Genomic DNA, 12,515 nt, shown 5'->3' on the forward strand with positions numbered 1-12,515 from the left:
AAGGTGTATATAAACTTCCTACTTCAACTGTAACTTTTTGTTACCCACAACACTGATCAGAACAGAACAATCCCTTTCTTCCTGAGTTGTGGTGCAGTCCAGTGCGCTACACTGGCAACGGTTTCCCCACCCTCACCCACCTTCTCTTGTGGCAGCTCCCTCTTGTCCTGGCTCCTCTCCAGGTCAAGGAGGATGTGATCCATCTTGTCCTGGAGCCTGGTCAGGGAAGCTTCCTGGTCCTGCCTCTACTCCTCCCTGAGCATCTCCTGCTCCAGCAGCTGCTGCTTCCTCTGGGTGTAAAATGATCGCAGTAACGCCACTTGCAGGACCCATCAGTATCTGTGTCATCTGCAGAGTGCAGTAATATTAACAGACAGCATCTTAAATAAGCATGCCCCATTCAGAAAATGTAGAACTAGGAATAGATATAGTCCTTGGTTCACTCCAGACCTGTCTGCCCTTGACCAGCACAAAAGCATCCTGTGGCGTTCTGCATTAGCATCGAATAGCCCCCGTTATATGCAACTTTTCAGGGAAGTTAGGAACAAATATACACAGGCAGTTAGGAAAGCTAAGGCTAGCTTTTTCAAACAGAAATTTGTATCCTGTAGTACTAACTCAAAAAAGTTCTGGGACACTGTAAAGTCCATGGAGAATAAGAGCACCTCCTTTCCCAGCTGCTGAGGCTAGGAAATACTGTCACCACCAATAAATCCACTATAATTGAGAAGTTCAATAAGCATTTCTCTACGGCTGGCCATGCTTTCCACCTGGCTACCCCTATCCCTATCAACTGCCCGGCACCCTCCACAGCAACCGCCAAAGGCCCCACCATTTCTCCTTTACCCAAATCCAGATAGCTGATGTTCTGAAAGAGCTGCAAAATCTGAACCCCTACAAATCAGCCGGGCAAGACAATCTGGACCCTCTCTTTCTAAAATTATCTGCCGAAATTGTTGCAACCCCTATTACTAGCCTGTTCAACCTCTCTTTCGTATCGTCTGGGATTCCCAAAGATTGGAAAGCTGCCGCGGTCATCCCCCTCTTCAAAGGGTGTGACACTCTAGACCAAAACTGCTACAGACCTATACCTACCCTACCCTGTCTTTCTAAGGTCTTCGAAAGCCAAGTTAACAAAGATCACCGACCATTTTGAATCTCACTGTACCTTCACTATGCAATCTGGTTTCAGAGCTGGTCATGGGTGCACCTCAGCCACGCTCAGGGTCCTAAAGGACATCATAACAGCCGTCGATAAGAGACATTACTGTGCAGCCATATTCATCGACCTGGCCAAGGCTTTCGACTCTGTCAATCACCACATTCTTATTGGCAGACTCGACAGCCTTGGTTTCTCAAATGATTGCCTCACCTGGTTTACCAACTACTTCTCTGATAGAGTTCAGTGTGTCAAATCGGAGGGCCTGTTTTCCGGACCTCTGGCAGTCTCTATGGGGGTGCCACAGGGTTCAACCCTCGGGCCGACTCTCTTCTCTGTATACATCAATGATGTTGCTCTTGCTGCTGGTGATTCTCTGGTACACCTCTACTCAGACGACACCATTCTGTATACTTATGGCCCTTCTTTGGACACTGTCACGTCTTGCGCAACTCACAAAGGTGTACCCAGTTCCTAGTTGGCCTACTTCTTAACCTCAACCAATTCCAAAGACTGGTGACATCCAGTGGGAGCGGTACGAACTGAAAACAGGTTCCTAAGAAATATCCCTTGGCAATAACAAGTCAGGGAACAGAGAGAGGCAACACTGATTTGTAGAGGCTAGGGGGCAGAATTTTCACTTTTGTATAAATAGCGTGCCCAATTTCAACTTCCTGCTACTCATGCCAAGAATATAAGATATGCATATGCCCAGAGTAAACTGCCTCGTACTCAGTCCCAGATGCTAATATATGCATATTATTATTAGATTTGGATAGAAAACACTCTGAAGTTTCTAAAACTGTTTGAATCATGTCTGTGAGTATAACAGAACTTATGTAGCAGGCAAAACCCAGAGGATTAACTGTTCAGAATATTTTTTTTCTTGCCTCTCTCTGTTCCCTGACTTGCGTTTTTTGTAAGCTGTTTTTTTCTGGATCAAATGCGCTTTATAAATGGAAATTTTGAATATATATGGACGGAATTAATCGAACAAAAGGATCAATTGTGATGATTATGGGACATATTGGAGTGCCAACAAAAGAAGCTTGTCAAAGGCAATGCCTGTTTTATATTTTATTTCAGCGTTTTGTGTAGCGCCTGCAGGGTTGAAATATGCTAACCACTTTGTTTACTGCTGGTGCAGATGGTGCAGGCTATCAGATAATAGCTTCTTATGCTTTCGCCGAAAAGCATTTTTAAAATCTGACATGTTGGCTGGATTCACAACGAGTGTAGCTTTAATTGAGTATCTTACATGTGTGATTTAATGAAAGTTTTACATTTTATAGTATTTAATTTGAATCTGGCGCTCTGCATTTTCCCTGGCCAGTTGAGACATTTGCTTCCCGCCTATCCCTAACTAGTTTTAACTAACCTCCAGACGAGCTTCAATGCCATATAACTCTCCTTCCGTGGCCTCCAACTGATCTTAAACGCAGGGAAATCTAAATGCATGCTATTCAACCGATCCCTGCCAGCACCTGCTCGCCCGTCCAGCATCACTACTCTGGACGGCTCTGACTTAGAATACGTGGTCAACTACAAATACCTAAGTGTCTGGTTAGACTGTAAACTCTCCTTAACTCTCGTAATCTTTCCTCTTTCCATAGCTATCAATAGCTTGCACATTTTAACAACCTGAATTCTTGGTTCTGGTAAACGAAGGAACTCTTTAAACTCTAATATCATGTCAAATGAAATCCACCAACTGGTCCAGTTAGTTGCTTGTCAGGTTTATGATCTGAGAGGTTGAAGTAACCTGCTTGTGGAGCTTTGTTGATGGCTTTGAATGATCCCTCAGGCAGTCAGACCCTATGTAGTATGTTAAACCTCCCGGAATTCCAAAGAAAAACTTGTTTTTATCTTGCACACCACGTTTTTATTGTTTTACTAAGAGTGTGACGACATGAAGCATGTCAGGTGTCAATAGAAGTGACACTTTCCTCATCTTCTTTCCTTTAAGCTCAATCCTACTGAAATGTTTGCAGAGCTTCTGCTGTAAGATATCGTGTGGTAATCCTGACTGATCTCGCTTGAGAAGGTTCTTGAGGCTTCCATGCATGCAAGAAGCCTTGACCTGGCTGGTGCACACATAATTCTCTGTCCTCTGTCCTCTGTCCTCAGTCCCTGTCCTCAGTTTCTCTGTCCTTTGTGCCTGGTAACTGTTTGCTTCTAGAAAGAGAGAAGGAACAATACATGATCATGATGAGCTAGCTACTTGTTTAATTTAAAGCAATGAGCAATCTAATTGTTACAAATAATGAATATATGGGCTACATTTATGAGAATAATACATGCATTTACAAAACATATAAAGCTTTAGGCAAGTAATTTGTTAGCTAGGTACCTATCACGTGAATTGTGCAAAAATATGATAGCTAACATTAGCCAGCTGTCACGATCGTCGTATGGAGTAGACCAAAGCGTGGTTAGATACATTCTTCTTGATGTTGATGCCAGGAGTTCCTCTGTAGGAACACCCTCCCCCCCGTTCAGCTCAAACGGTGGCGCATGGAACGCAAAAATATTCTTAAAAATATTTAACCTCCACACATTATTAAGTCCAATAGCTCAAATGAAAGATAAACACCTTGTTCATCTACCCAGCATGTCAGATTTTTAAAATGTTTTACGGCGAAAACACACCACACATTTATATTAGACCACCACCGAAACAAAGACAAGCGGCAGCCATTTTGTCCCAGAAAATATAAAATTATAAAAGCAGGATTAAAAAATAAATCGCTCACTAACCTTTTGAAAATCTTCATCAGATGACAGTGATAGGACATGTTACACAGTACATTTTTTTTTTTTCAATAATATGCCATATATATCCATAAATGTCCATTTACAGTGTACTCATGTTCAGAAATTACTCAAAAATGCCCGCAGGAAACCTAGGTAGCTCGGCAAGATAACGTAAATAGACATCATAAACTTTGGCTAAATATACATGTTCTACATATAGTTAGAAAGATACACTGCTTCTTTATGCAACCGCTGTGTTAGATTTATTTTTAACGTTACAGAAATCGCACACTATTTCATATGCTGAGGCAGCGCTCAGTTCCAAGCTACATTTCCACGTAATGTTGGAGTCAACAGAAACACAGATTTAAGCATAAATATTCCCTTACCTTCGATGGTCTTCGTTCAGAATGTTCTGGAAGGGTTCATACTTACCCAATACATCGTTTGGTTTCAAGTCTTGCGTCTTTGTATTAGCTACTGCTAATAACATCAGCTGAAATGCACCCAAAACGTCCTCCGGTCCGGATAAGTTGCGCATCAAAACTTCAAAATTACACATTATATGTCGACTAAACAGGTCAAACTAAGTGCAGAAGCAAGCTTTATGATGTTTTAGACGTGCAAAACAAACTTCAATTCAACCGGGCATCGTTTGCTCTTCCCAGGAGTGCTGGCACAAAGGAATGGCTGTGACCAATTCGCGCCCTAACGCACAGGTTTTTTTATCGCGACACTTACTCCAACCACTCCTATAGGGCCAATTCTCGCGCGATTTGAACGATTGAACGCTCCAAAGAAAGAGGACATCTAGTGGAAGAGATGGAAAGTGTCCCCAGATCCATAAGTGGTCGGGAAGGGTGGGGGCATGACGTCAAAGTTGCTCCAACTTTCATGGCCACAAAAACTAGTTTGGAAGAATGCATGCCCTGTGAGTTCTGCTATACTTACAGACATAATTCCAACGGTTTTAGAAGCTTTAGAGTGTTTTCTATCCAATAATAATTATTATATGCATATATTAGCAATTTTTAATATTTTTTTTTTTCAGTTTACTAGGGGTACCCAATTTCTCCAAAGGGGGCGTAAATCTGCCTGGCATCAACAGGTTAATGAAGAACACGAAGAACACGAAGAACAAAAACAACAAAATGAGTAAGATGAACGTGACCGCTATATAAAAAATATGCTAACGTGCAACATAACATAGACAATAACCCACGAAATACCCAAAGAAGATGGCTGCCTAAATATGGTTCCCAATCAGAGACAACGATAAACACTTGCCTCTAATTGAGAACCAATCTAGGCAACCATAGACCAACATAAACAACCCCATAAATCTACAAAAAATCCCTAGACAGTACAAACACCCTAGAATAAGACAAAAACACACATATCACCCATGTCACACCCTGACCTAACCAAAATAATAAAGAAAACAAAGAATACTAAGGTCAGGGCGTGACACCAGCTAAGCGCTAGCCAGACATTCAGGGGCGCTGACAGATCGAAACTGGTATCAACAAAATATTTTTCACTATATCCCATAAAACATACCATTGCTAGCTAGGCATCATTTAGCTAATACATTTTTTTGTATAAGTTATTTATACGTTAGACAGTCACGGGACAACTTTGGTAGGTACTGTAGCTAGCTAGATAGCTTGGTTTCCATTTTCCAATAGATGTTTCTAATCCCCTTGATTAGTCATCAACAGTTACTGGTCTTGGAACTCATGTGTTCACCGGAAATGGTGACACTAGTGGCCATAGCCAACATCAGGTAAGACATAGTATATGTTGCTGCCAAAGGTTTGCCACAGATTCAAATAGAATCTTGAGAGAATTGTCTGACAGAAATGAAAACTCTGATGAGCTGCTTGCCAATAGTGGCAATACATTTTATTGTTGTCAAATGCTTGCCACAGATTCACCATTAGTGGCAAACGTTTGAAAACTTCTGGCAGCATTTTGTGGCACACTATTTTGTTTTCAGCAAATTTATCATAAACTTCCATGCAGTTTGAAGCAACAAATTATTTTTTGTAATGGATATTAATGGGGGCTTCCGATCCTCACACATTAATGTTTATTTTGCTCTTATGAGATCCAAATTCAACTCATGCCCTATGGCTCTGCGGCCCCAGCGCTATTACAGATATGAGATGTCATCCAAGCTGCTGCCCTAAGACTAAGCTGTGGTAGTGATGTGGGGAAGAAATTGATACAATTACATATCAATATACATATTTGACAATATCGTAATATTATTTTTGCACTAGTTTGCTGTACCTGCACCAAAACTCCAGTATTTTTCTCAATCATTTTAACTAGTTCAATAACTAATTAATAATTAATTAATAATTCATGACTTACTAATTAATTTAAAAAATTGGTTTTCAGAACTTTTATTTCCATGACAATTTTTCATGCTCTCTCTTGTCCCTCTGCAGCAGACATATGGTGAGCAATATGTTTGGAACATCAAATCGCAATAAAATCACAGTACCAAATCGCTTCGCAATACATATAGAATTGTGAGAATAGTGAGAATTGCAAAACATATCGTAATCGGTACCTACGTATCGCGATTATATTGTATCATGAGATCCATGGCAATTCCCAGCCCAAATCATCCCCCAGTGGAAATGGGTTAGATGACAGTGACAAAAATGTTCTATTGCATATTGGACATCAATTTAAGGACACACCCCAAATCACACAGGGAAGTCTATCCTTGAGGATTGCTGGGAATACTCAACCCCCAAAAATAATGAAGTCTTTGGATGGAAGATAGATAAATGGGCCCAGGACCTAGGGGTAAAAGAAACCTACGTGGGATAAACTGCATGCATACCTTGAGTGCCACCCTGCCTCTTGCCATCCCCAAAAGTTGATTGTAGCCTACTCAAGAGGATTCGGTATGGAGAGGACAAAGTGGACATTGGACTGCTGACGGCAGGGTATGTAGAACCAATACTACTCAACCACAAACACTTGCACAGACGATTCCAAGGACCTGGTGACAGGACATGTCTCAGAAGTCTTTACTATCCCGGACATACAGATCACCCAGAAAAAGAAGACAAAACAAATAACCTTTCAGTATTCACCTCCAAACTCATGGCCTGTAACTTAGCCATAGCCAACATCAGGTAAGACATAGTATAAGACATATGTGACTCATTTCAGGAAACTAGGCATGTGTCGCGTATCGCTAATTCACAGGAGAGCCATTTGAAGGTAAACCTTTTTTATCAAAATGCGTTTTTGGCAGAAATACCTTGTGGAACATGTGAACTTTCATGAGCCTCATTAACAAACATGTATGCCATCTGTAAATATAAATAAAAAATGGGAAAAAAAGCAACGCTCCCGCTAGCCATGATTGGCTGAGATAATGAGTGGGCTGGACATGCCGAGAGATGAGTTCGGATTGGTCTGCCATGTAGCCCGCTTCTGTCTATAACATGAGCTGGTCAGCATGTGTTGGTAATCCTTTCTAAGTCACATTTTTTTTAAAGATATCACATAATAGAACTGCAATAGTGTTGCTCTCCAGTTTCTGGAGGACCGAGTTTTGAAATCAGTGGATATGAGTATGATAGCTAAGGAGATCAAGAACATGTTGGCATTTGATTGCAAATATGCAGACAGAGTCGAAAAGAAAACATAGAAGGCTGTTGTATAAAACCCCTGTCTCCGGATTACATCTTCAAACTAAGGGCAACCATGGCATCCGTGACAAAGAGGAAGAGCATCCAATCATGTATACAGGTAAGATAGTCTAGCTAGCTACATTTTCAGATATTGCACATTTCTAATTTTTCAGAAAGTCAATTTCAAGTTAAAGTGTACTGTTAGCTAGCTAGCTAACATTAGCTGGCCGGCTTGCTAGCTAACGTTACGTATATGATCTGTGTAATAATATTATTTGCATCTCAGAGCCATTTGCATTGCTAATTATAGCCTAATGTTACAGTAGCTCGCTAACATTGAACCTGGTTGGTTAGCTACCTGCAGATTCATGCAGGGTAGAGTTCGGTTATTTTATGAGTTGGGATTCTTGTTCATTGTCTAGCTAGCTAGCTACATTTCTAAACAAAAGACTCCACTATGCAAGTAACCATTTCAATAGAATGTTCAAGATGTCATTGCGACATCTGTTGATAGACGTAGCTGGTAAATTCGCTCTGGCTATCTACTCTGATTTCAGAGCACTCTCAGAGCACAGGATAACTGATGAGTTTACGAACGCTCAACACCCGTTGAATATGGACAGTGTCAGTAAACGTTGGCAAAAAATATTTATAAAATTGTTGCCAGAAGCACAGTTGCAGTCATCAATGCTCTGGATAACATACAAACAGCCTAACCGGCTCTGCTAGGGCAAGTAAACTGGTCAGAATGAGGTGATCTCTCATTTGTGTCTGGAAGTAGCTAGCAAGCTAGCCAACGTTAGCCAGTTAGCTTGAGTGCTTGACTGCTGCTGATAGATCAGAACGCTCGGATCAACCCTTACTCCTAGGCCAGAGCATTCAGTGTGAGCTCTGAATGCTCCGAGAGCGAAATGCTCTGAATTTATGAACAGACGATCTTGCAACGCTATGAGTTTTACGAACGCTAAGAACACACTACCACTCCAGATTGAAATTAAGAATACCCCTAGTATAAACCTATCATATTTCAGGTATGACCCAGATTTGTCTAGGACCAGGAAACAGGAGCAAGAGACAGACAGGAGCAAAGGTCTGTGAGACATGCGTTTAACTCTGGACACATGAAATTTGGGATTTATACGGAGGGTACATGGCAACAGAAGACAAACAGCAGAGGGGCTAATGACTTTGGAGATGGGAAAAGGGACAATAAACTGGGAGGAGAGTTTGCAAGATTCCACCCGGAGGGGCAGATCCCCGGTGGACAGCCGTACCTTCTGCCTGAGACAATACCAGGGAGCCGGGGTCCGGTGGCGATCCGCTTGTCATCGATACCTTGAGGTGGTCTTGAGGAGGGCAGACTGGGCTCTCGGTTCAGCATGTCCCGGAGCACATCGTTGACCAGCGCCTGGAACACAGCGAAAGCGTCGGTCAGCCCGAATGGCTTAACTAAGTACTCATAGTGCCTGCTAGCCGTGTTAAAGGCAGTTTTCCACTCATCTCCTTCCGTATCCGAACCAGATGGTAGGTGTTCCAGTGGCCCAACTTAGAGAAGATGTTTGCTCCCTGAAGAGGTTCAAAAGCCGGAAAGATGAGTGGTAGAGCGTAACATTTTTTTTAAAAGTAATGTCATTAAGGCCCCTGTAGTCGATACATAGGCACAGGGGAGGGGAGACCGATGGGCGAATATTTCCTGCAACGAGCGAGTTCTCATTGTACTCCTCCATAGCCTTGTTCTCTGGACCCGACAGGGAGTAAAACCGCCCCCGATAGGGTGTAGTGCCCGGGAGAGGGTCAATGGCGCTGTCGTTGGGTAGATTTGGAGGGAGAGAAGTTGCGCGGGCCTTGTTGAAGACCTCTCGGAGGTCCAGGTACTCCGCTGGAATGTCTGAGAGATCCGAGGCTTCTCTCAAACCTGCTGGAAGATGTCCCGGGGCAGGCTGGGCCGACTTGAGACAATGAGACTATTGCATTATCCTCTGCATAGTTGTTGATGAAGTTTACAACTTACTGCAAATCCTCATACTTCAGGTGCAACCTGTCCTTGCTTGGGCCAGCTCTCTTTTTAATGGGAGACATCATACCATTCTCCTTGTATGACTGGTGGCATGTTCTACTGATGCTGAATGACAAATTCCAGATACAAATATTTTAGCATGACTATACAATAGATGGTCGTAATCACCATCAGACACACCTGGCTAACTTGATGGGTCATGTAATCATCTGGTGAAGTGGAGTCTTTTGTTTAGGCATGTAGCTAGCTAGCTAGCTAAACAATGAACCACAATCCCAATGCATATAGTACTAGTAGTACAAATCGATTGTCATAACTAACTAAAGTTAACCAAAAAAACTTCATCCACATGCACTGAAATAGCGAATGGAGACCGCGCTTTCCCGCTGGTCCATTTTTTAATGACGCTGGATAGGCTACTAGGGTTTTATAGCAGAGCTGTGCTTAACATGAGCAGCTGGGAAATAAATATAAGAACACTTATTTCACTCCACAAATCAACCACTGTTTGGGGAGCATGCAGCCTCTCTCTCTGTGGGACAAGTGATATTCTGGACGAACTCTGTATGCCATGGGCTCTCCAACCCTGTTCCTGCTGCTACCCAGTGCTTAATTTTGGGGAACAAAGGGAAATCTGTTCGGGAACATCGATAGTAACATGTTTTCGCAACAAAACAGACAATATTTCACTAAACTGTTGACAGCGCGTTTGAGAACGGAATAAAGGAGAGAGGAGGAGATGGAAACGCAAGGTGGAGAGATATTCTGTAGCTAAAGATGCTGTGTCAGCCTATTAATTATGAAAATATACAACAATCCCATATTACTAGGTTATTCAAAATCAAATATAAATCCACTATAATTGTAAACTAATTGTAAACCTCCCTGCACAATCCAAGAGCATCGCCTAGGGATATACGTTCTCTCCCAGACTACTTGATAGACATGTTGGAGCATAAGGTAAATCAGTCCATCCAGTATGCATAATAAGACAGCCCACACTCTAAGACGATTACCCAAATGTGTTTAATTTTGGAGTATAGACCAATTACGTACAAAGACAATCAATTTGATTTTATGTTTTTCTGCCATGCATAAATATTCTGTAGGCTATGTATTGTATAACAACACAATCATATGCATATTCATAAGCCCTAATATGCATGTGGGTGTTTGAACTAATCATCACTTTAGAAGATATTGTCCATTTCATTGTGTTAGGCTTTGAAACAACATCCACAATGACCAAGTTAACCACTCAGTTTCAACCTGCTTTTGAACTTCTTAGTTAAAATTGATCATCACAGTGAGGTGAGTTGTAAAAGCAGTTTTGATGCTAAGTATTTGATGTGATTTTTTTCTTGCATTTGCACTAATTTTGGAGTGGTTAGAGCCCTGGGTACAAGGCCATTAGCGACCTAATGGTTATTAGGGTACTAACAATGCATGTCCTGAGTGCATAAGAGCAGATTAACGTTACTCAACAGTCATGTGGAATGACTCATGATTGCCGGTGTGATGGTATTGCTTACTGCAACAGCCCAAGTTACAGGTGTTACAATAGAAAGGTTAAGCTTTGGTCATTCATTCAAAGTAGTTAAGGTTAGGGCTATGGTTGGGGAAAGGCTTAAAAAAAATTATTACAAACAATGAACTATTACCATCAAGTATCATCAAGTATGATTGTGACTTATTAAGCATTGTGAACAGTGATGGTGTAGTGGTCTAAACAGTTTGCTGCAGCTCTGAGCTTGACAGGTTCAATCCCAGTGCTGGGTATTATTATTTTATTTTTTTGTGAGCGTCGAGGATGGTATATTCCAATGTTGTGGGGACCTTTTCAGACAACCAATATCACAGTCTATCTTAAGTGATCAGCCTGGACACACTCACTCACACTCCCCTCCCCTGCCTGTCTACATAGTTACAGCCCAATCTGATTACAAACACCAACAAGAGGGCCCTCCGCCAGCCACCCATGACAGGCCAAAAGTGATCGCCATGTCGATGGATAATTAAAGCTGTTAACGCTTCCACTTTCCCGCTGGCAGAGGTTTTATTTCACCCCGGCAACAATGATAGACAAGCTTGCCATGAACCTACGCAGCAGCCAATCCCACCCGCTCCTCTCTGCTCCATTTAGCTGACATGCAACATTCACATGGACACACAACACAGGGCCTGCCACTACCGCCTACCACATTTGAGGATTTGTAATTGTTTGTGTTTTTTCTCTTCGTTACCCTCTGCTCTACATCCTTCCCTCCCTCTATCTCTCTCTTTCTGTCTCTCTCTCTCTACCTCTACCTCTCACGCGGACAACTCACAAGCGCAAGTGTTATTACATGAAACTCCCGCTGTAGCATTAATTGAAGGGAGATATGGTGGGACTTGGACTGCGGGGGGTAGAGCATGTCCATTATCACTCCTGCTTTCAACAGGTCGCACGTTTGGAAACTGCAAATTGCAAAAACTTGCAAGGGCAAAATGTTTGACATTATTTGATCTGCAACCATATGGTGGAAAAAGTCCCTGAGAGGAGGGGGGGAATAAATAGACAAACAAACAAATAAATAAATAAACAAATCAAAAGGTGGGAGGGGGAGAAAAAAGGAGGAAAAATGGGAAAAACAAACAAATCAAGGAAATTATTTTTTTATTTGTGTAATTAACGTGGGGGTTTGCTTCAGAAGGTGAGTCTCTTGGCTGCCTCTACCTCCTCCTCTCCTCCTTCTTCTCCTTCTCTTCCCTCTATCCTTTCCTTATGCTCCTCTACCATGCCCTTGCTTCCTTTCTTCTGGCTGACAGTGACAATAGCCATACTGCAGATGCTACACAGCCCATTTCTGAAGAGTGGGAGGCAGGAATACAAGTTCACATTGAGAAATACATACACTTTCTTCAAACGCTCTGAAGGTTGATT

The sequence above is a fragment of the Oncorhynchus mykiss genome, chromosome 3 (genome assembly GCF_057628025.1).
Source record: "Oncorhynchus mykiss isolate SJ-2025 chromosome 3, ASM5762802v1, whole genome shotgun sequence".
NCBI lineage: Eukaryota > Metazoa > Chordata > Actinopteri > Salmoniformes > Salmonidae > Oncorhynchus > Oncorhynchus mykiss.